Here is a 25541-nt window from a genome sequence, read left to right on the forward strand (position 1 = left end):
ACAAAATAAAATATAATAGTAATAGAAATAATAGTAACAACAACAACAATAATAATAGTATTGAGAAGGAGAGAGAGAAATGAGTCAGCAATTCTATGAATAAAACCCAAGTGAAACAAGTCATATACAATACAGTTTCTTACCACATGCTTGTCCTGTCCCAAAGCAGCGATCAGCCCCTTCTGGCCAATTCCCCCAGTTTATAAACTGGGAATGATATTCTATGGTCTGGAATATCCCTTTGGTCAGGTCAGGTCAGTTGTCCCAGCTATGCTCCCTCACAGCTTCTTGTGACCTCTTCACTGGCAGAGCATGGGAAACATGAAATGTCCTTGATTTAAGGTGAGCACTACTGAGCAACAACCAAAACATCAGTGTTACTGACATTACTCTCATACTGAATCCAAAACACAGCACTGTTCCAGCTACTAAGAAGAATATTAACTCTATCCCAACCAAAACCAGGACAGGGGGTGCTGCTGGGAGAAAATTATTGTGGGAATTTAATCCTGCTGTTTATTATCGATCTGAGATTGCTAAATTGTAATAGTTCATAAAACGGCTCCAAGTTATAAACTACTATAAACTAAAGTATGGGGATGTAGAAGTGACCCAGAAGGACTGATTACCTTTCAAATCTCCCTAGGGCCTGTTCCTAGATGATTCTGGTGGCTTTGGACAGACGAATCTAAAATAAAGATATCAGACTTTGAAATTCAGTAGGCTAATTTTCCTAAATTAAGACAGTTTTTCTTTAATTTACATCTTGAAGAATGCTTGTGTTGCAATTTCACGCAGAATCAGTGTGGTCAGGACTAACATTTACTGAGGGGTGTGGGGTTTTTTGGGCACTTCCTTTAAGAGAGTTTTCCAGAAGATTTTCACTTAAAATTCTCAAGATAGAATCTTAAGTAAAATATTATTTACTTTCATGAAATCAGTATTATTTTTTATGTTGCACGAAAATGTATTGAGAAATTTTCCTCTTATTTATATTTCTTTGATCATTGTAAACATGAGGATGTAAAGTTTAGATGGGCTAATGATGAGTTGTAAATGATGGTATCTATCTGAATTTGTCCCATAGTAGGCAGCCATTGTGGGCCTTTCGTTCCAAAACTTACTTTCCAGCATAGTGTAACCTTATTCTTTAAAACTTGTATCATGCACAATTTGTTTTGCTCCATGTAACATAATGATTTTGAAATTTTAATCAAGTAAAAACTACCATCATATTGACAGGGTTTTTTTAAAAACATATATCTCCCACCCTGCCTTAGATGAATTAAATGTAATTATTTAAATGAAATTATTAGACCAATAAAATAAAAAATAAACCTCTGAATAGAGGGACTTATTTACTGGGTTTTTTTCATTCATGTGGTGCTTTTAATTTTTTCTTGATGAAAAACTCCATTTATTTATTTACTTGAATACTGCAGAAAAATGTGCTGCTTGAAATTCAGGAGTGGATCAGTTAGAAGGGCTTTGACAGAGGACTGAGACTATGTGATATTTGATGTTGCTATGGGAAACTGCTTTGCAAGAACATTTGCAGAGCAGATGGACCACAATAAATAAAACAGATACAGGTATTGAATAGATATTGTTTAATGTTCTGTGCAAAACCAGGAAAACAGGAACTTAAACCTATGTAGCACAGTTCTTTGATTCATCCTCTTTTTAATGGGTATGCTGTTTGATATGAGTAGTTCCATAGTGAAGTTTTCCTATAAATTTTGTTTTCAACAGATCAAAGAAAATTTCAGGTTTTTCTGCTTCATCTTCTATGTTATGCAAAACCAGTAATGTCCTAACTTTATGCTGTAATCTACTGCTTTTGGGGTTAGCCTCTAAAGATACATCTAAGCTCACAAACACTATGGAATGAAAGATCTTTGTATTTCAGATGTTATAATTTTGTTAGCTTCACATACTCTTGACTGTTGAGAGCTCTTCTATAACCTTATACACTAGCTTTTTTCCTTGATTTAAAAAATAAAAAAGACAAGATATATACCCTGTTTAAGAACTAGAATGCCTTTGTAATCGTGTGTTTGGCACAGAACTTTGTTTCCATAGCAACATGAACACAAAAGATACCCCTGTGATGATATACATAAAATGTGCCTTTGTATGAGTACATATGTACAGAAATATGCTGTTTGTTCAACATGGGTTCTTTGTTCTCCCTAGCAGTGAATAAAACCAGGCACGTGCTGTTTGCTTTGCCTTTAAGGAAATAGGTCATTAGAGAATTTGAAATGTAATTTCTAGTCATATCTTTTCAACAGCTCAAATTCTAACTTGTAAAAAGAAAAGCTTATGGCAAAAATACAAGCTTAATCTGCTCCCTTGAAGATGTATGATTTGAACTGCTAAAGGATTTTTTCCCCTCTAAGTAATATATTGACTACAGAATTTTTTTTAACTGTAGACTTTCTACAGTCTAATTGTGCTTCTATTCTCATTAGTTATAAAACTTACTCCATGAGCTGATTACTCCACATGTAGTGGAACAGTTCTTTGGGTCATGCTGTCATAAACCCGTGAGTGCTCACGTCAGTGTTGGTGTTTTCATTTACTATGAAATACCACGAAATGCCATTCCACTGAACTCCATACAGTTGATTCACACTTTTAGTGTGCATGCAATCCAGTTTTTTTGAGTAGTCAGAGTAATGTTTGTTTGCTTTTAAAGTATATCTTTCCTTCATGAAACAAAATACATTTGATATATTGCTTGTTAATCCATTTTAAAAATCAAATGTGAATATCTGCTTGAAGTTCTATGTTTATGTATATTTGCTTTCTCCTGGGAAACTGGGAGAGTTAGAAGTAGGAATTATAGAGGAAAATTTTTGTCTTTTACAATCACAGAATCATTAGTGTTGGAAGGGGCCTCTGGAGATCACCTAGTCCAACACCCCTGCCAAGGCAGGGTCACCCAGAGCAGGTTACACAGAAATGCAGCCAGGTGGGTTTTGAATGTCTCCAGAGAGGGAGACAATGAACTGGATCACAGTATCTGAATTTCTTCTGTTGCTTTTAATCTGTGATTGTAAAGTCTTGCCATTAATATCAGAGAGGCCAAAAGTCACGTTGGCATTCATTAGGCTCAGGATTACATGTTGCTAGCTTTCAGCTGTAACCTTTTTATGCCTTATACAGTAGCTAAAGCACAGTGAGGTTGATTGCATGGAGAAGAGATTTCATGGGTGATTAATTTAACTGCTTTTCAATTTATTTTAAGCAAAGACCAGTTAAATAAAACACTTTACAGAATCGTAGAATTGCTGAGGTTGGAAGGGACCTCTGGAGATTGCCTAGCCCCCTGGTCAAAGCAGGGTCACCTAGCACACATTGCCCAGGTCTATGCCCAGTTGGGTTTTCAATATCTGCAAGGATGCAGATGTATCTTGGGCAACCCATGCCATTGGTTGACCACCCTCACAGGAAAAAAAAAACAAACCCACAACATTAAGTGGGATATCCTGTATTTAATTTATGCCTGTTGCATCTTTTCCTTTCACTTGATACCACTGCCTTCCTTACTCTGCCCCCAGCCAGGCATTGGTAAGCATAGAACAGATTCCTGTTCTATGAGCCTTCTCAAGGCCTCCATCTCTCATAGCCTCTCCTCATACAAAAGGTTCTCCAGTCCTTTAATTATCTCTGTGGTCTTTTACTGGCCTTGCTTGGGTAAGTCTATGTCTCTCTTTTACTGTGTAGCCCAGAATTGGGCCCAGTGTTAAGGATGGCTTGCCAGTGCTGAGTAGAGCAGAAGGATCACCTCCTTCAGTATGCTGATGATACTCTTCCTAATCCAACTCTGACAGCTGTGCACCTTCTTTGCTGTGAGGGCTCGTTGCTGGCTCATGGCCAGCTTGTTGCCACTCAGGTCCTTTTCTGCCAACATGCATGGGATTATTCCTGTCAAGTGTAGGAATTTGCATTTCCCTTTGTTTACTTTCATGAGGTTACTGTTGGCCCATTTCTCAGCCCGTCAAGGTCTTTCTGAATAGCAACAGCAACCCTCTGATTTATCGAATACTCTTAGTTTTGCATTATCTGTGCACTGTGTCTCACCTTGCAAGTTACTGAAGAATTTCCACTGAAATTTTTGTGCTTCATCAGTTTGTCAGGGAGAAGACAATGGGAGGCTCTGAGAGAAACATTATTAAAGTCAAGATAAGCAATGTTCAATGTTCTCTCCTTGTCCACTGGGTCAGTCTTCAGGCAGCCTTCTTTTTGTGAAAGGCTATGAGGTTGGTCAGGCACAATTTCCCCTCCATATATCCATGCTCACTGTGCTCAAACAACTTCTTATCCCACCTGTATTTGGTAATGGTTTTCAGGTTTAATTTCTCCATTCCTTTCCCAGGAGTCAAGGTGAGGTTGTGACTGACTTTCTTTAAAATAGAGATGATATTTATTCTCTTTCAGTCCTCAGAGTTTTCTCCCTCTACCCTGATCACTGTGACCTTTTTTGATCTTTCTGTGGTTGACTGCTCTCACAGTGACATCAGCCAGCCCTCAATGCATGTGGGTGCATCTCATTATGGCTTGTGGATCTCTGTGTGTCCATTTTGTTTAAATGCTTCCTAACCTGACCCTCCTCCACTGAGAAGAAATCTACATTGCTCCAGGCTTCCCCACTGGTCTCAGGGACCTGAGATTGCTGAGGAATGGTTATATCACTAAAGAGTGAGAAGAGAAAGGCATTCAGTGTGCTGGCCTTCTTCATGTCCTTTGTGAGGTTCCATCAGCAGTGGGCCACCATTTTCCATAGTCTTCCTTATACTGCAGATAATACTAGCAGAAGCATTTTCTGTTCCCTTTCATGTTCCTGTGAGCTATTTACCCATATCTGTGATCCCAGTGAAGTTGTCATTCTCCAACTGCATGCACCTCTTAATTCCTTCTGTTCCCTATGCTGTCTACATTAGTGTACAGGCTCTTTGGAGAGGTGCAATATCATGCTGGTTTCCTAGGAAAGGTATAATAGCTTTACCCATAATGCTACCTGTTAGGCATTTCTCTATGTACATGCACACAGTTGTGGTGGGACCCTTACAGCCCTGGTTCTTTACTTACAGATTTCCTCCTGCTGACATTGCCGGATACTCTTTGCTTGCCAACCTGGTCCTTCACTTCCTCTTTTGATTGCTGGTCATCCCCTTCTAACCCTGTTATTCCTAGTTTGAAATTCTCATTACTGGACTGGCCAGCCTGTTGGCAAAAACATTTTTCCTCACTTATGTGGACAACATCTCTTCTAAGCAATCCTCTGTCCTCGTAGAACATCCCATGATCATGTGAAATCCAAAACCCCGTTGCCCACACCAACTGCACAACCAATTGTTGACATGCAGGATCTGTCAACTCCTCCTTTACCCTTCTGCCTTTCTGAAAGCACTGAGGAGAAAACTGTGTGAGCTCTCCATGCTCCTGACATCCTGCTCCACACCCCCTAACACCCCACATACATGAACAGCAACATAGTAAATGTTAAATGTTTTATCTATTGTACTCTTTTGTGAGCAAATTTATGTAAAAATATTGCTGAAGAACTAATTATATGTTCTGGTTTTTTTGTTTTATTAAGCTTTATTTATTCTTGAATGTTATTCTACCAGTTGGCTGGTTACGCAAAGGCTTTTTCCACTAGTGTGGCTGATAGAGGGAAAATCATGTATGGTTTTCCTGTACTCAGGAAAATCAAGGATTAATCTCAAATCAATCTGAAATTCTACAGAAAGATTAATGGGTATCAGTATCTGGTGAAGAATTTGATAAAAGTTATTTAAGACTATCTTTCAATTCCAGAATTTTCATTGTAGGTTGTATCATCTGGAAGACACCAGCATAAAAAGTTTTCCCAAACCTTGCTTCATAGCATGTTTTAAGACAATTTAACGTTATAACTGGTTTCACATGTGTCTTGTTTCTGTTTGTTCTAGGAAATGAACCCAGGAAGTAATGTGAAGGGTCATGTGAAGCTCTGTCATAGCAGAAATTTTCTAAAAGATTGCTTTACCTGTAAGTTCTTCTTTTCTGTTGTTAAATTTTAAATTATATTGCACAGTGAGAAAAAAAAAAGAGTTTATTTTGGCATTTTGACTTGGACTTGCAGCTTGATTGTGAAGAAAATGTTGCCAAGTGCATTATGTTTAACACCTACTGTTATTAACTTTATATTTTAGGGAAGAACAAACGAACGTTTTTCCTCTTTTATTGAGGTTTTGAATCTAATGAGCAAGATTTTCATGCTAAATCGTTTTAGGTTATACATCCACTGTGATGCATGCTGAACTGCAAGAGCTTATTTTTCAGAAATTCTTTTAAAAGCAAATGAAAGGTGAAAATCATCCAAACTCATATGAGAGTGTGAAACTTTAGCACTAGAAGTTCTTTAGCAAAGATTGTATGTGCGGATGCCTGTTATGACTCAGACATCTTCGGGATTCAGAGTTATTAAATTATATGATAGTGCCCTTTACAGTTGTGTCACTTGTGGCAAAGAATTTTCTTCAAGCTACAGTGAACTCATTTAATTTTACATACATCTCACAATAAACTCCACTTAGGAATTTAAACTGTTATTTTCATCTCAACTCTAATTGTCTACATCAAAATATTTAAGTAAGTGGGAGAGATGAACTTGCCTTCCTAGCAAGATTGCAAGAAAAAACATTAAAAGATCCATTTTACATAAAGAACCAAAAACTTGCTTAGGCTTGATTTTGACAGATACATGTAGGTGGGGGTAGAACTGAGAACAGAATTCAGAAGTTCTTACTCCCCATCAAGTGGTATAATTTGAAAATATGTAGATAAGCCTAAAAAGTGTATCATGAAGGAGACTAAGAGTTTGCAAGCTAGAATTTAGGCAGTATATTAATTTTCTCCATTTTGTATGTAGTTGTCATGGTTTGACTAAACAACAACTAGATATCAAGAGCTTGAAAACTTTAAGGAGGAAGGTACTAATGAAAAATGTTTCAAAATTGGTAATAGCAGTTTAATCCTTTAAAAAAATAATAATTTCAGAACTTTTTCCTTATCTGTTGCTCTGTTTTAAAGTAGCAACAATGTCTATACATGGGCAGCACAAGTAATTTAGTTTGACATAAGACCTTCAACAAAATAAAAACTTGGAAACACTAGTCCTCCACAATTCAAGTTCATTATGAAGTTTCAGAAAATATCCTGATATTTATTTCTGATTTGCTTCAAAAAGTACTTTTTTGTCTCAGTATTTTTTTACTACTCTGATTTAACCTTGAGACAGCTGTAAATTAGGTACAAATACAAGAAAATTTGTTAGAAATTAGAATCTTAATTTTGAACTTTGAGTTGTACAGTAAAAACGGAACATTATTGTCTTTCTTGTATTAATATTCACACAGTATTGGTGCAACTTCAGCAATTGCCCTATGTTATCTTAAATGTATTAAAATGACTCTGATGATGAGCATTTCCTTTGGTTTTATCAAAGAATCTGAGAGGCTATTTTAGGATAATTCAAGGAGACTTTTACAATTACTCAAGAAAGAGAGGAGAAAAACTGCTGCTCTGATAATGCTGTCTTAATAACTGAATCTGTCAGATTTTCAGTATTATTTAGCGCTAGGCAGACAAGTGGATTTCCAGCATCATAATGGTAGCCTTAAAAAACTACACACAAATTAAAAAGAGGTAAAATTGAGTTAGAATTGGCTAATATATTTCAATTTTGTCTTCTCTTTCAAGTAATTACTCTGTTCATGTCTTCATGTCTCCCTGAGAAATCCAAGTATTTTATTTGTGTGTACTTGTATATATAGAAGAGTGTGTCTGCAGGTGCGTATCAATTAGAGATATTTATATTCATTGAAGATGAGACAACATTAGGGACCAAAGTACAGAAGTGACTTGGAAAATTCTTTGGTGATAACACGGAGAAAAGTCTTTGGCAGGACGCAAACGTGGTGTTGTATTGCACACTGAGCAATAAAGTACGTTTGCAGCCTTCTAGACAACAAATGCGTTATTTGGAGTCCTGCAAATATGCTGATTTCTGTCTGATTTTAGTACTGTGACTGCCTTTGAGGACAACATAGGACAAAAATTTATTACTATTAGTTGTAGACAATTTTGAAGTCTAGTTAAAGAGCTGGCAATATGTAAGCATACTTCCTACTGAAGACTGCAACTGATTTTATAATTCACATATGCAACTGGTATAAACAGAACAGTCAACACAGAGAGGAAAACAGTCAACACATATTGGTATAAACAGAAAAATCAACATAGAGAGGAAAAAGGATGATACTATTACTACTATTATTATTATTTTCTGTAGCACAGGTTGCTACAAGAGAGAGAAATCTAACATTTTTAACCATCAGATAGTTCCAACTTATTTTTCTCAAGTCTTTTTGTTAGAAATAATTCCATACTGTTAATTGTTATATTGATTAAAAGTATTCCTATTATAAATTTATTGTATACCTGGTTGTATACCGAATAACTTAATTAGTGTTGTAAAACTGGCTGTCATGACATACAGACATGTAACTATATAACTCATTGAGATTTGTAGATCATGGTGGCAATTACTTAATTATGATTGATTTTGTAATTATTATGTTTTTCTCCCGAAAGGAATTTGCATGTATTATTTCTATTAATGTTAGCTAGTGAACAAATCATAGCATCATAGAATAGTTTGCATGGGAAGGGACCTTAAAGATCATCTAGTTCCAACTCCCCTGCCACGGACAGGGACACCTTCCAGTAGATTAAGGTGATCAACACCTCATCCAGCCTGGCTTTGAACAATTCCAGGCATGGGGCATCCATAACTTCTCTGAGCAACCTGTTCCAGTGCCTCACAACCCTTTGAGTAAAGAATTTCTTGCTAACATCTAATCTAAATCTCTTGTCTTTAAGTTTAAAACCATTCCCCCTTATTCTATCATTAACCACTTGCATAAAAACTCTCTCCCTCTCTTTTATAAGCTCCCTTTAAGTACTGAAAGGGCACAAGTAAGAAAACAAGAATATTTTTCTACTCCTCTTCCCTCCCCCTGCTAGATTGTTGTATGTTAAGCTAGTCACCATCAAAATAATATTTCTGTCCTGTGCTTATAAAAGATCAAACTTCAGGTATCTTAATATGTTCTGTGTAAAATAAGTAGTAGCACAAAGCCTGCTTCCATTTTTTTTAGAAGGACCAGAATTTCAAAATATGATGGCCTTTCACCATGACAGAAATTTAAGAATACAATCATCATGTTTACACATTAAATTATTCTTCTTTATGAAAGGCATGTTTGCTGATGAGTACACCTTTCTCTCTGAATACTTCCCTTGCTTGATCTCTGGAGAACTTAGCTTTTTCTTCTATTCTTCTCATGCCCTCTGAAAAAAAAGATTTGAAATCTTCTCTTGATTCCACTAACAATACAGGATTGAGTGAATTGTTTGGAGATCCTGATGAGAGTCTAGTGCATGTCTGGGAAAAAGGTGAAACTAATCCAGTTAAAAACCAAAAACATGCTACCAAAACCAGGAGTAAGAACTGAAGAGATATTTATAGAAACTGGTAAAGAATAGCAAAGACTTTTTGTTGTAGAAAATTCCAAGACCCTAAAGCACATTAATTTCTAAGGACTGTCTTGCACAACTCTAATTAAGGTTTCAGTGTTCTCTGAGGATTGAATTTTCCACTGCTCTCCCCATGCTTGCCTTTTGTCTTTCTGAACTAAACTTAGACTTGAACTTTTATATCATGTTTTACCTGGCATAAGTTTTCTTGTAAGCTTTGGTGAATTTATTCAGGGGAATACAAATTTTAATTGTAACATTTTTGCATACTGTAAGCATCTTCCTGATCATAAGCTTGTACAATGCTGACTTGCAGAGTAAGGAGAATAGAATTATTGTAAAGGTCTTTTGATCTTTTGCTTTATTACTTATTAAGTAGATTTTTTTTTAATAAGGGACCTGTTGAGGAATATAAATAGATATATCTGAACTGATGACACTAAGAAATACAAACGCCTTCCCTGTTGTTGCTTGATAATTTGCTTTGCTGAGGTATAATTTCATGCTTTGTTAAAATCAGACAGATATTAACTATGATTTGCTGAAGGTGAAATGAGGACAGGATCTGTGAAAATGTTTTTAAAAATATACAGTACCTAATATTCATGTCCTGTAAGATAAATATGCTGACATAATAACACTGATGAACGTAAAACAAAATGTTTTATTCTTTACGGACAGTATGCAGTCAATGTTTTCTTTAGGCATAAACTTCCTAAGTCTCAGGTAGTGTCAGAATACATGTGTAGATGTCAAAATGGTGCTAGTGAACACGTGCACAGCATTCATAAGCCACCAGCCATGGCTTTATTAGCTACTGAACATAAGGAGAACTGGAGAATCATGTGAGCTGCCTTAGAAATTAGGAGGTTGATGGCTTCTCAGGGAATAAGCAGTGCCAAATTTGAAAAAGTGCCGTTGGGGAAAAACAAGACACACAAATAAAAAAAAAAAATTGCAAAGAATTCTCAGGAACTGAAGATCAGGTACTCTGTTTTGATGCATTAAAAAAAAAAAAAATTGTAGTCCAGTGGGAGAAAAGGGAGAGAATGATACAAGCAGTGAGTATTTCTGACTAATAGCTGTTATTTTGTATTTTTTATTAGTCTAATTGTTTTCAAATTTAGCAAAGACAACTTCTTAGTTTATTTTCACTGTTATGAAAATATGCATTAATTCTCTCTCTCTATTTTGTAATTAATAATAAGTTTCAGGTTAATTATGTGCTGGTTTACTGAATGTCTTGGTAGGAATTATAAATGCTTTAATTCCCTCATCTAGCATGGCGTGGTTATAGTATATGCTTCCAAATTATGCAAGAAGATTTGGCTTCACAACTTCTCTCAAGACTGAGTTTGCATCCATTCCTCTTGAGGTGACTATCTTGACCATGCTGTAGCAGTAGCTTGGAAGGGAAGGATTGAGTACCATTATGTAGCCTGTCACTTTTACTTCACCTGTTTATTAGACTCATTAGCTATTACTCCACTATTAGTCCATAGATAGAAAATGTAATCTGGGATTAGAGCCAGTGAAAATTGTTTTTACTGAGTCTGTTTGCAAACAGTTGTTTGTCCTGCAAACAAGATTAATGCATTTTAGAGCAAGAGCCATAATGATGTTAGAAGAAGTGCAAAGAGAATTCCCTACAGTTTTAATTCACACCACTTCACAGGAACGGCAATTTCAGGTGAATATGGTATTGTTATGCTGTTTGTCTACATCTCATACTACCTTCCTTTGGGCAGAAGACTTCGTTTCAGCTTCCCAACAGATGAAAAATTCAACTCCACTCTCAATAATTTGCACAATGTGGAGGTATTATATTTTCATAGAGATGCAAGGTGTGCAGCAGGACCTCCAGAATGCCCACACAAGGACACTCATCTCTGAGAAGCTTGTTTGAAAGAAGAACACTCCTGAGAAACCTCATATCGGTAGAGAAGCAACTTACATTTTTTTCCTTCATGTTGCCTAGGAGCTGATGTGTCACTGAGCATTGTGCCTCCCTCTTCTAAAGGCAGGTTTAAGGTGACCGTCTCAGGAGATGTCATTCTGCTGGATGACTCTTGCCAGAGACTACTAATACTCTCTGAGAGATTGTAATGTTTGCTGCCTTCTGGTGCCATCCACAAAGCTAGAGAGGATACTTATCAATGTAATGAACCAAAGACAGCACTGTTTTTGTGGGCTCATTCATGTGAGGATGGTCTAAAGATTCTCCATTTCCACTGCCACCTCAGTAGTTTCCTGGAAAAAAAAAATTGTAAGCTCTTGTCTCTAAACTTGAATGGGAGAGGCGAATTCATACTTCCGTAATTATTTTGATTGCAGTTTATTGTTGTAGTCTATTTCAGGTAAACCCACACTGCATGAATCATAAGAAATTGCTAGTTAGAAAACAGTTAAAATGTCAAGAGATGCTTTTGCTCCTCAAGTAAGTAGTTTAGCATTAATGTCAGGTCTGTGTGGCTATAAGTTTGGGGTTGTTTTTGTTGCCTGTCTGCAGCTTTCTCTTGGCTGGGAGCTAGGACATATGAGCAGCTTGTGGATTTTTTTTGCTTAACTGGCCCACACTGTACATAGTGTTTATTATACAGAGGTGCTTAGAAGATCTTGAGAAAACAAGATTTTGTGCACTATTGCCACCTCCCATTACTAGCATTGCGTAACTGTTGCTGTAGTGCTTGGACTTTCCAGGTTCAGTTATCTTGTTATTAGTAGTAAAATTGGAAAAATACTGCTGATGGGTGCTATTTGTGTGTTTAAATAGTTAAAATACATAGTTATAACTGCAGTTTGTAGCCAGAATTTCTAACAGGTACACCTTGCAATGTGCCTTGGTTGTTCTCTGACTTGGGATGTGGCTGGACTAGAGCTCTGTGTGTGCATCCTACCTGCATGTGAGGATTCCCTGCTGAGGGAATCCTGTGCATAGGTCAGAGAGGTATGATGGGTATTAATCTTGTATTAATTTGGAAGATACTGTTCCTGGAATTTTTGCAGCAGTCATTCAAGAACTCCTGCTAAAGCAAGAACTTCTTTAATACTTTTTCATGTAAAGAGTCTGTAAGAGTTAATTCCCGAGGCTACATTAGCACTGGCAGGACTGGCTACTGTTAATTTCAGAGTACAGAATTTGTGCCAGCATCTGGCTTAACAGAGGAGAGAATTCACTTTGGAGTGTAGACTGCACATGCTTCAAGTGGCTAGGGTTAGATGGTGTATATATATACTCTTTCCACTCCCGGGCAGGTGGGGCTCGTTAGCCCTTAAAGGCAACCCACCTATGTCCTAAGGACCTCGCTGCCACCGTCCAAGCTTGCTTGGCCCCGGCAGATGAACCTTAGGATTAAAGGGTGGGCTCAGTTCCGCGCACACTGTGTCTCACCTAAAAAATCCAATGCGCAGGCTGGAAGGTGGAAAGACCTTCCCCGGATCTTCGCTCGCGAAGACTGGCCATTATTATTATTATTTATTATTATTATACTCTTTCCCCAGTGTTTGTCAGTCAAAGAAAGAGGATTGCAACAACTTCCATTTTGAAGTGAACTTGGCTTTCATATCTAAATGATCTGTTGAAGACATGGCAGTAGTGTGCACTTAAAGAAGTAGGTTATATCATCTATAATGACTCAGTTTGTCTCAATTGACATTAGAGGGCAGGAAGATCCTGTAATGATCCTTACAGCCTTAGTTTCCTAGGTGCTCCCGTCATGAGTCTCTCGTGGTTTCAGCAGGTCTGATAGCCTGGCTTTCATGTACTCAATCACGAACACCCCTGAGGAGGGAGTGCAGCTGAGCCTGCTCCTGACATGGGGAAAGAGCAGAGCCATGACACTTGGAGGTTAGAGCTTAGGGGTGCCTGGGGAGTGTCTCTACCCTCACATATCCTGACTTGGCAGTGGGAGCGTGTGTGGGTTGTACTGGAATTGTCTTTGTGTAAGATGCTATAGTGAAGATGTTTCCTGAGAGCTGACAAAATGCAACTGCATTGGTCACAAAGAGAAATTGAAAGCAAAATGACAGCAATTCTTTTCTGACCATAGATAGACTAACTGAGATTTTTGTTTTGGAAGAGATCGTGTGTATTTTATTTTACATAACGTTTTTTTTCTTCCTAAGCAAATGACACTATATTTAAATAGAGCTAAATATGCAAAGTATATATAAATTCTGCATAAGCAAAATTATAATGAGACAGATACAAAAGGAAGCTGTTACTGTATTTATCCTGGAAGATTTCTCTATTTTCCATTATTTTTAATAGTCCACATAAATGAATTTTCAAAGGTGTCCCCATACATAACGATTTTGTTATATTTGACAAATGCATTTAAGTGCAGTTATACTACTACTACTATTATTATTATTATTATTAGGTGGAATGATGCCATTTTGAACATTTTGAAGCAGGCAGATGTAAACTCATCTAGAGAGATGTATTTATAACCAGTAACAATTAAAAATATCTTATTAGCTCTTACAAGTCTCATCTGAGACCTAAATTTGGATTTTCTAATGTATCCTAGATGCAATTCTTTCAACAAACTGTCTAACTACCTTCTGATTAGTAATGTTACTATGACTCTAACTATGACCTATAACTGAATTATTTATTCTAATTTTATGCTTTATAAAAATTCGAACCTTTTACAATTTATGAAATTTTTCCTTACAATTTCATTTTCTGTCCTGACAAAATTCTTCGTCTACTGTTTTTGTCTATCTTCTGTTATTTTATTCACTTTTGTTCTTCATCGTTCCTCTCCTCCAATTTAATGGTCTGTCGTTTTCATCAGTCTTTCTGCAGGTGGAAGTCTTGTGGATTTTGTACTATTGAAGTGAACCTAATGGGATGGGAGTGTCACAGTGAATGTTTATGACCTTGAGGCATTTGCTTCTGTGAAACTGGTGACACATTCCTCAAAAAAACCCAGAGAAAATAAGTACAGTAACAGATTTGGGGAGGTTTTTTCCTACTTTTTTATGTTGGTTATGGAATCTTTGATTTGACCCTAATAGGCTGTACCTATAATGTGCTTAATTTATGTTAAGTAACTCATAGCAATAGTCTCTGTTGGTTGTTGCAGTAGAAGTATCCAATACCCATGCTCAATTGTTTTCACATTTGTGATCTGTGAATGGAAGAAAAGATGGTATTTGCAGACATAAGTTGAGCACTGTTGTTATTGCAAAAAGTGTGAGGTGAGAAGGATTCTTTGAAATTATTGAAATTTTATCCTTTTGTCATTTTTAACAAGTATTCCTGTTTTAATAAAACTGGGTTCCTAATTTTCTAGACATGACATGCATAGTAAGAAGTATTCTTTTCTTACAGGAGTGCCTACCATCTAAATATGCAGAAAACACATGGGTTGAAAAGAAAGTTTTACAGTGGTAGCTTTTTCTACAAGCATAGCTGACTTGCTCCATCATTTATGCCTTATGTTCTGGTTGAAACAAAGTTTCTTAGACCTTTAAGTTTCTTACAAGGGAAGTTGTAATGAAGTGCTTGTTCACTAAAAAAGTGATTATTGGTTAAATGGAGAAATTGCACCCATAACTGAACAGACAGCATATGAAAGCAAATGTTCATGCTCGCGTCATAGTTGTAGTCATACACTGCCGTGAGTGTATGGGCTATGCAATTTAAAGAAGGGCACCTCTCAGCCTTTCGTTACTCATGTACTACCAGGGAGTCATGCTCAGGCGACAGTGGGGAATTTCAACGCTTTTCTAAAGCAAGCAGTTCCAAAAATTGCAACAGTAGGGCACTTGGTTCTAAAAACAGATTTGTACCTGCTATTAACTGGATCCGGGGCGGACTTCACAGCATGCAGCAGAAAGGGAAATTTTTTTCTTTGCGTCACAAATGTAATGAAACTCTTGACCCAGTGCCACTAATAGCTGTGGCTTAGTTGACACAATCATGTAGCTTTTTTAAGCTAGTAGGACAGCAACAACTCAGGGCTGTGAAAAGTATTTCATTCTTAGGTGAGTAATAGGAGAGAGCAAAGCTGCTTCATTCATTCCTTAGTGTCTCATAGACACCATCCTTTAAGTCTTTCTGGTAAATGCATGTTACAGTATTGTTATTATAGGTCTTATTCTGTCTCATGTCACTTCAGTTTTCCTTACTGTTAGTGAGGGAAAATCATCTAGTGAAGGGTTATTTTTTAACAGCATTTTCTATCTGAAATGAGAATTTCAGTGAGATAACAGAGCTCTGGGTTTTCAGTTAAATTTGTTTATGTTGGAAAAAGCCAGTGGGATGAGATTTAGGTGATAAAATGCCTTTTCAGGCAGCTGAGGAATATTGGAGGGAGTGAACAAGAACTGACTAGGAGGAAGTTCTACTATCTATTTGTGAGACAGAATGTTACTTTAGGTAAATGATTCTTAAAATGCTAATATCTACAAAGTGTTTATCAATGGATATTAGAAAAAAGTGGTAATTAGAACAAGGTGTGCCTCTGTAGTTTTTGTGAATATTTAAAGGTGCAGGCTTTCTTCAAGGTGCTTTGAGACTCATCTTTCTGAGAAACATGGAAATGTTATCTATGCATTCTTTCCTAAAGAAATTTCACAATAGTTCTTGAAATAATGTTTGTCTGAAATGGAAATGTTGCTAAATTCGGAAAATATTCAGTTTCAACTTCAAAAATATTTTGTATTTTTAGATTTCTCCTATTTTGACCTAAACTGGTTCATTAGTGTCATGAAACACGTTAGATATCTAATGTGTCTTTTTTATGCAAAGACCAAAATTTCATTATATTCTCTTAGAAGAAAATAAAGGACAAATCAAGAATATCTCTCAAAGATATTCAGTGTAGATTAAGTCCATCAGTAAGTGAAAAGGATACAGTTTTCAAAAAAGATCATGATGGATTTTCCAAGGAATTTGGTGCCAAATTGCCTTGGAAATTTAGCAAGCTCAAGGCTTTTAATTTATTTAGACTCTTCAGAAAATTCAAAACCTAATCCCAGGTTAAAACACTAAGTAAGCAGCACCCAAAGTAGAGGATCTTTAGGTGCAGAATTTAGAAATACTCTTAGGAAAAGGCTGATTATACTGGTTTTGAGATATTTTTCTTCCTTTTTTTTTTTTTACTTTTCCTCTAGCATTTTTTTCCCATGTGCCTATTAAAGTGACACAGTATAGTCTAATAGTGATATTATCTAAAATCTTTATTCGTTTTTCCCAGTTCTTTTCTTTTTCAGCTGTTTCGTAACTGTTTTTACTTCAAAGTATGTATTGAATTTCCCTATGCAGTTTCAAATAGTTTTTGCACTGGTATATTCAAGAGTTTTAAAATGTCACCAATGTTTATGCCTAGTTACTGAACCCAACATTTTTGGGCATTGGAGAAAGAGGTTTTCCACAGCTATTAACTGAAGTTTGTGTAATGTGGTCTGATATCTGCATATAGCATCTGCTTTGAGATGGCTGCTACCCTTGTGTTTTTGCCACAATGGGTGCCTTAATGAAAATGAAGATATATTCCATGCTTTCAGTGTTTATTACTAGAAAATACCTGTAAAATTACACTGTAAATAGTCTTGAAATGTGCAGCTTTTTGTAGTTTCCCACTGAAAAAAGTTTCTTGGGGGGGAGGGCAATGGTTAGGATTCAAATTCAAATAACGATTTCCTATTCCATCATTTTCAGTTTGTGTATTTGCCCAGCATAATTTTAAGGGTGGACCTTTGCTGTGTAAGAAATGTGTGACACTTGCAGCCAAGGCTGTGATTTTGTTCATGGCTTCAACAGAAGTTTTGAAGTGCAGAAAGAGATAGACAGGAGTAGTTTCACATCTTGGAGGTGTAACAGTGTAATCCTAACTTTCAGACTTAGGGTATCTGTGCTGCTCAGAGAATAAAGACTCAATCTGAATTGGCATGCACAGTTCACTAATGTACTTTGCAATCCTACAATAAATAAGCTAATTCTCTCTGATTAGCATGTGGAGATGCAATAAGCCTCATAAATATCCAGTTTCGAAGTTAATGTTTAGCCCAGATGATGAGGGTCATGTGACCTCTTGGAAAGCAATCGTATTTTCATAAAGCTGAACTTTATAAAGTTGGGTTTTTTATAAAGGGTGCGTGAAGTGTTGCTCATGTTTGGGAGTCACTTCTAGAGAATCTCAAACTGTTGGGCTCTAAAAACACGTGTGATAATTGGTAACATGGTAAGATAGTCAACAGTACAAAATAAACTTTTAATCAGTATGTGATATGAAGAAACTGCTTAGCTTTATGGCACAAGGTGGGTGGGTAGTAAATCTTACTTCAGTCCTGAGAATGAATTTATTACTTTTTTTAAGCAGGAGATTGACAAATCTGACCCATTATTAATTTAGGCTCTTAATAACCTCTTCAGACTCTTTTAAAAAATGCAGTTATTCAGTAAGAAAAACAAGAAGAAGCTTCTTTATGTCTGAAAATATCGTTGGGAAGGATGACTTCTGAAAGTGTACTGGAGAGTAATTGTAAATTTTTTCCTGATTGTTTTTGATTGGTATGGGCAAATGATGAAAAATCGTGCTCACTATGGGTGAAATTGCTGTGTGGAGAAGCTTGGCACTCTGAAGTGCTTAGTGGAACTTAAAAGAACTGTAACTAGTGTTGGGTCTTCTCAGGTTGGATTTTCTTCCAGTGCTTAAGTAGCGGTGTGATTACAGAACAAGTGCTTTTCATAGTCTTCTCACGTTGCACAGGAGTTAACTCCAAATAGTACTACTTTTATGTACTATTGAAGAGAATTTAGGTTTTTATTGAAGCATGAAAGAACACGTTTAGTCTTATCTTCCAAAGCAAAGCATCCAGGCAGAGGTAAGATAAAAGTATGATCAAATTGATCTTGCGATGTTTAGAAAGCTGGTAATGGGTAACACAAAGAGATATGTAACTTAAATCTATAGTAGAAGTGTGTTAATTTGGAATGAATATTTAGAACACATAATCTGCAGAAATACATAGGGTGCATTGATTTGCCTCGGTTGTTTATGTTGATGGGTGGTTTTCTTTAGGAAATGGTTTTACTGTCTTTCTTCTCCTTCCTGCCTCCTAGATGAGTTACCACTGTTAGTTACTGAGCTCCACGGAAAAGTAACAGACAAAACAACTCCCTCCAAACTCTTGATTTCTTATTAATAAGCAACATGTGAAAACCTGAATAGTTCTTATTTCCATATTTCTTTCAAAAAATGTTCACAGGTTTGAAAGTAATCATCGGATCCTTCAGAACAGGAGCTTGACAAATTGGTTTTCTGAATCTGGGTTTGCTACAATTTAAAATGAGAAAGCTGTATTGTGATAATAAATTCAAAGCTAGTATTGCAATGTCCATCTAAGTGTAATAAATATTTAAAGAATTAGGTAAGCATCATAATACCAAACTACATTTTATTAGAAATTAATATCTTTGTACTACTTATGTGACTCTGCTTTTGATATCCTTCCACAGTTTTATGATTAAATTACAGTTAATCCCATATTTTTTTGCCTTATAGTTTAACAACACTTTGAAATTCTCCTTATCTGGAAAAAATAAAAGGAATGAAGAAAAGACTTGTACATGCTTAGAAGAATGCTGTATCACACATTTCTATACTTTGTTATCTTTATTTAATCAGACATATATTCCATGTTTGTTCAAGAAACAACCTTTCTGATTTCATTAAATTTCTCAGGCATGTAGAGTTACACCCAGGAAACGTGTTTTGTTTTGAAGTCATTCAGTGACCCCTGTAAAAATGTTTAATTAACTTTTACCAATGTTAATATAGTTCTTTATACTCAGCAGGCTGGATGAGCTCCCTCTGGTGGCTCATTTACATTGAGGGTCTATTTCCTTTCCTTGGTATCTGTTTACTCAAGCAAACAAGGTTTGACCCCAGGTATCAGCCAGGTATCAGTTCCTCCTAGACTTATGCTTTAATTGAAAAACATCAATAATTTTCTTACGGAATGAAACAACAGCATTTACATTCGCAGCAGGTTCAGTTAATTTGCAAAATAAATATAAAGATACTGGGTAACATTATAAGCAAATAAAATTTAATTACTTCCTTCTAAGTATAAGTCACACAATAGGTGGGTGGTAGTAATTTAGCAGTGGTACCCACTTACAGTAGCGTTTACTTTTAAACTTAGGAAATATTTAGGTATTCAACTAAATATTTGGATACTGACCATGAGATTGTGGGGTTCAGTACTGGGCAAGGAGGAAGCAGGGCAGCAAGTAAGATTACAAACATGGACTTCAGGAGAGCAAATTTTGGCGCTTTCAGAGATCTTCCTGGAAGAATCTCATGGGAACAAGCTCTGCAGGGAAGAGGGGTCCCAGAGAGCTGGTTGATATTCAAGAATCATTTCCTCCAGGCTCAAGAACTGTGTATGCTGATGAGCAAGAAATTGGGCAAAGGGTTCAAGAGACCTGTGTGGAAGAATAAGGAACTCCTATCAGTACTCAAGCATAAGCAGGGAAAACACAGGCGATGGAAGCAGGGCCAGGCCACTTGGAATAAATATAGAGAGGTTGACAAAGTGGAAATGAGACAAGGAAGACCAAGGCCCATCTGGAATTAAATCTGGCCAAGGATGTCAGGGAAAACAGGAAGGGCTACTTCAAATACATCAATAACAAAAGGAAAAATAAGGGTAATGTCGGCCTCTTACTGCTTGGAGGGGGGACCCTGGTAACAGGGGACACAGAGAAGGCAGGATTATGGCAGAATGCCACCTTTGCATCAGTCTTCACTGACAAGACCAGCCTTCAGGAATCTCTGACTCAAGAGACCAGGGTAAAGGAGTGTTGGAAGAAAGATCTTCCCTTAGTCAAGGAGAATTGGGTTAGAGAACTCCTAGGCAGACTTGACATCCACAAGTCCATGGACCCTCATGAGAGAGCTGGCAGACACCATGGCTAGACGGCTCATAATCAATCATCTTTGATGGGTCATGGTGATTGGGAGAATTGCCTGAGGACTGGAAGAAACCAGATGTCACCTCAGTCTTCAAAAAGGGCAAGAAGGAAGATTCCAGGAACTACTATCCAGTCAGCTTCACCTCCATTCCTGAAAAGGCAATGGAGCACCTCATTCTGGAGACCATCTGTATCCACATTCAGGACAAGAAGGTGATCAGAAGTCAGTATGGATTCCCTTGAGGTAAATCATGCTTGACTAATGTGAGTACCCAATATGATGAAACAGCTACCTGGATGGATGAGGGGAGAGCAGTGGATATTGTCTACCTCAGCTTCAGCAAGGCTTTTCATACTGTCTCTCACAACATCCTCATAGAAAAAATTACAAAGTATGGACTGAATAAGTAGACAGTCAGGTGGACTGAGAACTGGCTGAACAGCAGATCCCAGAGGGTGATAATCAGGGCACAGGCCACAGGCTATAGTTAGAGGCCTGTCATTAGTTGTATCCTCCAAGCTTCCATACTGGGCCCAGTATTGTTTAATTTATTCATCAGGTTGCGGGAGGTGATCCTGCCCCTCTATTCAGCCCTGGTGAGGTCACACCTGCAGTTCTGTATCCAGTTCTGGGCTCTTCAGTACAAGAAAGACATGGAGCTCCTGGGGCAGGTCCGGCAGAGAGCAACTAAGATGATTAAGGAACTGGAACATTTCTCTAACAAGTAAAGGCTGGGGTAGCTGTGCTCATTCAGCCTTGAGAAGAGACAGCTGAGAGGGGACCTCATCAATGTCTGTCAGTATCTGAGGGGAGGGTGTCAAGAGGATGGAGCCAGGCTCTTCTTGGTGATGCCAAGCAATAGGACAAGAGGGAACAGGCAGGAATGGATGCACAGAAAGTTCCACCTGAACACAAGGAAGAACTTTTCTTCTTGTTCAGATGAACAGATGGCTATGTACTGGAACAGATTGCCCAAAGAGGTTGTGGAGTCTCCCTCACTGGAGATATTCAGCAACTGTCTGGATGCAATCCTGTGCAATGTGCTCCAGGGTCAGAATCACAGAATATTCTGAATTGGAAGGGACCCACAAGGATCACTGAGTCCAGCTCCTGAGTGAATGTCCCATACAGGGATCAAACCTACAACATTGGCGTTACCAGCACCGTGCTGGCTGACCCTGATTGAGCAGGGAGGTTGAACCAGACAACCCACTGCAGTCCCTTCCAACCTTACCCATTCTGTGCTTCTGTAAAGCAGATGATTCAAGAATGTGAAGTTTGTGTTTTTACAGTGGGTTAATCCTGTGGATGAACTGTAATATGAGTTAAAATGAATCTTGGTATCAGAATTCATTTAAGCTATTTCATAGCATTAAAGAGAAGCATAATACATCTCACTTTTTATAGTTTCCTTAAAATTATGAAGCTGGGGCATTTGTGGGTCAAAACCACCAGGCAAATTTAAAATGAATTCTCCATCTCTGTAATGATAGTTTCCTCAGATCCATTCTAACTCCATACTGTTGTAATTTAATGGGATCCTTTATCATACTAGCAATATGATAGCTCTCTCTGAAGCAGTGGGAGAAGTTCCAAACCCAAACAGCCAATGCAAACTGGACATAAGGTTAAAAACTCAGTTCAGTATAGAAGAGTTCATTTATCAAGGTATTGTCAATAAATCTGGTTACAGAATAGAATATTAAAAAAATGGAGAAGTGATAGTTCTTGGTATATGAATATTTAGCCAAAGATAAAATTTTGCCTGTGTGTTTCTGAAGGAAAGGAGGAGAAAGGAGACACAGCAGATGAAAATAGGAGGGACCTAATCAACAGTGTTTATAAGCTTATAATGTAGATGTGTAAAATAAAGGCAAAAATACAGTATAGTCAACAGTAGACACCTGTAGGAAGTTGAGGAGACAAATCTTATAAAAAGTGGTTTGAATGAATATTCATTTGCATGTTTTAATTAATATCTTGCATTTTTTCATATCCCTTAAACATCCTGGCAGCTGAGATTCACAAAACAAATAATGCTTAGCAAACATCTTTGTAGACTTTCAGTATTCACACAGATGGACCTTTTATTTTTTGATCACAAATTGTGCATCTGTCTTTGTTCTTTGTCAAATAATGATCCAGAGCACAGTTCATAGCATAATACTGTGCACCTGAATATCTGCATTAAAAATCAACAATCCTGGTGTTCCAGTCTAATTGTATGTGGCTAGTAACAGAAGCAAATGAGTTAGCAAATAATTTCCTTTTTTGCAGGTCTTTTAGAACAGTTTCTCCCTGTCTTCAAGTTCCGCATCTCCTTGATGTTGGTGGTCAGAATTTGAGAAGTAAAATGTCTAGTATTTGAGGAAATTACTGGTGTACTTTCTTCAGGACTAAGAAGAATTGGAAATAACTTGCTTGACTCTGAAACTGTGTTTACGTTCTTGCAGCTGATGATAACTAGCATTTTCCAGTCATCCTTTCATAAGGAAATACGCTGATCCTTTCTATCAGTCTGTGCTCCTGGCTGCTACCTGAGTTCTTTTTCCTGTTCTACCAGTGCCATAACTGCTGCTTGTATTGTTGAACTTCATCCGTGTTTCTAATGCTCTCATCTGGAAGACTTGGACAAGTCTTCCAGCATTGTACCCTGATCCTCCAGTGTTGACTGACAGCTTTGAAGGTTGGCCAAGAAGTTGAACCATTTCTTACCAAGCAACACTGGAAGTCTTTAGGATTAATGGATTCAGGTTTGCAGCATTTAACCCAAAACTATGAGGGTGGATTCCACTGCTTGCTAAATGTTTCTGTCATAAAGACTCGTAACCACCTTATGTTAGAGAACTGTTTAAATACCTTTTTCATGTATGTCATTAAGAAGTGGGAATTAATGGGAAAAATAGTGGGAAATAATATTTGACGTGGCAGTATCTTTATTTACCCACTATTCTGAAGAGGCACATGGACAACAGCATTTAAATTTTGTATGCTGGTGGAAATGGGCAGCTAGACAGCATGGCATGCAGATTAGTTCCACCAATGCAAAACCAGGAATATAGTTTTATACAATGTAATTTTATGAAATATTATTGCCTTTATATTGCTGAAGGTCAGCACCATTTGCAAGCAGATTGATGGTTGAGAGGTTAATGTTTATCACAAAGGTAGATGTTCATCATATCTGATCTTGAGAAGTAATAGGACCTCTTAGTACTTGTGGGCATACACACAAGTTGGGTACTGCAAGGTAGAATGAACATAGTAGGATTCCTGTCTGTGTAGTGAATAGGTAAGTGTCACTGCAGTATAAATAATTTTTTCAGTGGATACTGATAATTTTAGTTATTTTGTAATGTAAATTCACTAAATACATAGTCTGCCCATTATGCCTAGAAGTTGGTCATTGCCTTTTTTTGCTTATAAACAAAAAAAGCTCCAAGTAAACAAACATTCTAAATGGGCTGTTCAAGTTACTGGCAGTTTGTAGAACTTTGCAAGTCTTCCCTTGCTCCCTGTTTCATGGGGACACTGTAGAGTGGTAAGTGAATAGTATGCTTGGTTTAATTTAAATAAACTTAGTGCAAACACTACGTTGGAGGCATCCGTGAAAGTCTATGTTTGGCAATGAAAATCAGTTGATTTTAATTCTGTTATCTAGGAGATAATGGAGATAATTTGTTTTAACTGCCTGGGGCAACATTTTATCCAATTTATACCATTCGGTCATTTCTTATCTCACTTTTATCAAATCTACATTTTGGTCATTTAAACTTTTATTTGAGATACTGGTCATATTTTAATTCAGTCTCAGCTATTAGTTTTTGATTTTTTAACTTGCTTTTTGACTTGTACCCTTCCATGACCTTGGCTTTTCCGATGTTGTAAAAATGTTCTAAGCTGTTCTACTTAGGCAATATATCTGCACAGAATATGCAAGTGGCAAATCGATTCTTCCATGTTTGCACTGACTTCTGTTTTAGGTTCTCAATGGAGGAGAAGACGACCTGTGCTTAGTAATGCTGTTGATTAAAGGATGTGTAATGATGTACAATAGCCTGTGAATAGCAACATAGAAAAATATCCAAAGACATTAGTTTGAAATTTTCAGTTGATTAATTAATACCTTTAATACACCTATACTGCTGTAACATACTGTTTTATATTACGTGGTAATTCTCAGCACTTCAGTCAATTGTGATGCTGGAGGTGGTAAAGGAAAAAGCCACCAAAACTTCCCTGGGGATCTAGTAACATGATGACAACACATGAGTTTATACCAACTCCATGTAGTATTTAAAAAGTGACTTCTGATATGATGACATCTCACAGCCATTCATTGTAATTTGTGAAGACCACAAAACCTATTCGTGATTTTAAATCAACTTTTAAATGTTGCTTTTGATGAGGATTTACTTGAATATGAGTTCTGCTGAAAACTCTTGTGTTCTCTGAGGCTCCTTCATTTGAAGCCAGCCCACAGTGCAGAACAGCATTTAGGACACACTTGTCCAGATGGCAGAGAACAACAGGTTTTTCATTCAGAGGAAAAGATATCTGAAATCTACTGCTTTGGGATAGTTGTGTTTGGCTAAAGATATATTTCATATCTGCTGTAATTCCATGACTAACTTGATACTGCAGTGGCCTTAAAGGGTGGGAGAAGATCTAAAGGAATAATTTTTCATTTTTCTGAAAACTTCATTTGATTCTAGTGTCATGTAACTTCAGGATGCTGTGGAAACCCAGGGGATTGCTTTATATCAGTCCTATTTGGTCTGCATTAGACTACTGCTAGCTGCACTTTTAATTTAAGTATTAGAAGCTTCTGCTATTTAAAGTGACTGTCCTTCATAGTGGTTGATCATTATCTAGGATGCATGTATTTCCACACCGGCTGTAGTTTCAGATTTTGTACCTAAGCTGTGATTATAAGACAAACTATCCCTGTTAGATGGTAAAAGGAGCATAGTATATACAGTGTTTGTAGCTTTCCTGTTTAGTTTTTGA

The 25541-nt window shown here is 37.1% G+C and overlaps 1 protein-coding gene across 7 annotated transcripts in view; it reads left to right on the forward strand.

Annotated features, from left to right (window-relative positions):
• MARCHF1 (membrane associated ring-CH-type finger 1) overlaps positions 1–25541 on the forward strand; it is a 231764-nt gene that overhangs the window by 72125 nt on the left and 134098 nt on the right. For 5 of the 7 annotated variants that reach the window (XM_050338310.1, XM_050338314.1, XM_050338316.1 and 2 more), the window contains exon 2: positions 5964–6042. The exons of the other annotated variants lie outside the window; for them this stretch is intronic. The gene's annotated coding sequence lies outside the window, so the exon portion shown is untranslated. The remainder of the gene's footprint in view (positions 1–5963; positions 6043–25541) is intronic. 7 annotated transcript variants of the gene reach the window in all.

Source organism: Myiozetetes cayanensis, unplaced genomic scaffold (assembly GCF_022539395.1).
Source record: "Myiozetetes cayanensis isolate MyiCay16 unplaced genomic scaffold, myiCay2020 scf7, whole genome shotgun sequence".
NCBI lineage: Eukaryota > Metazoa > Chordata > Aves > Passeriformes > Tyrannidae > Myiozetetes > Myiozetetes cayanensis.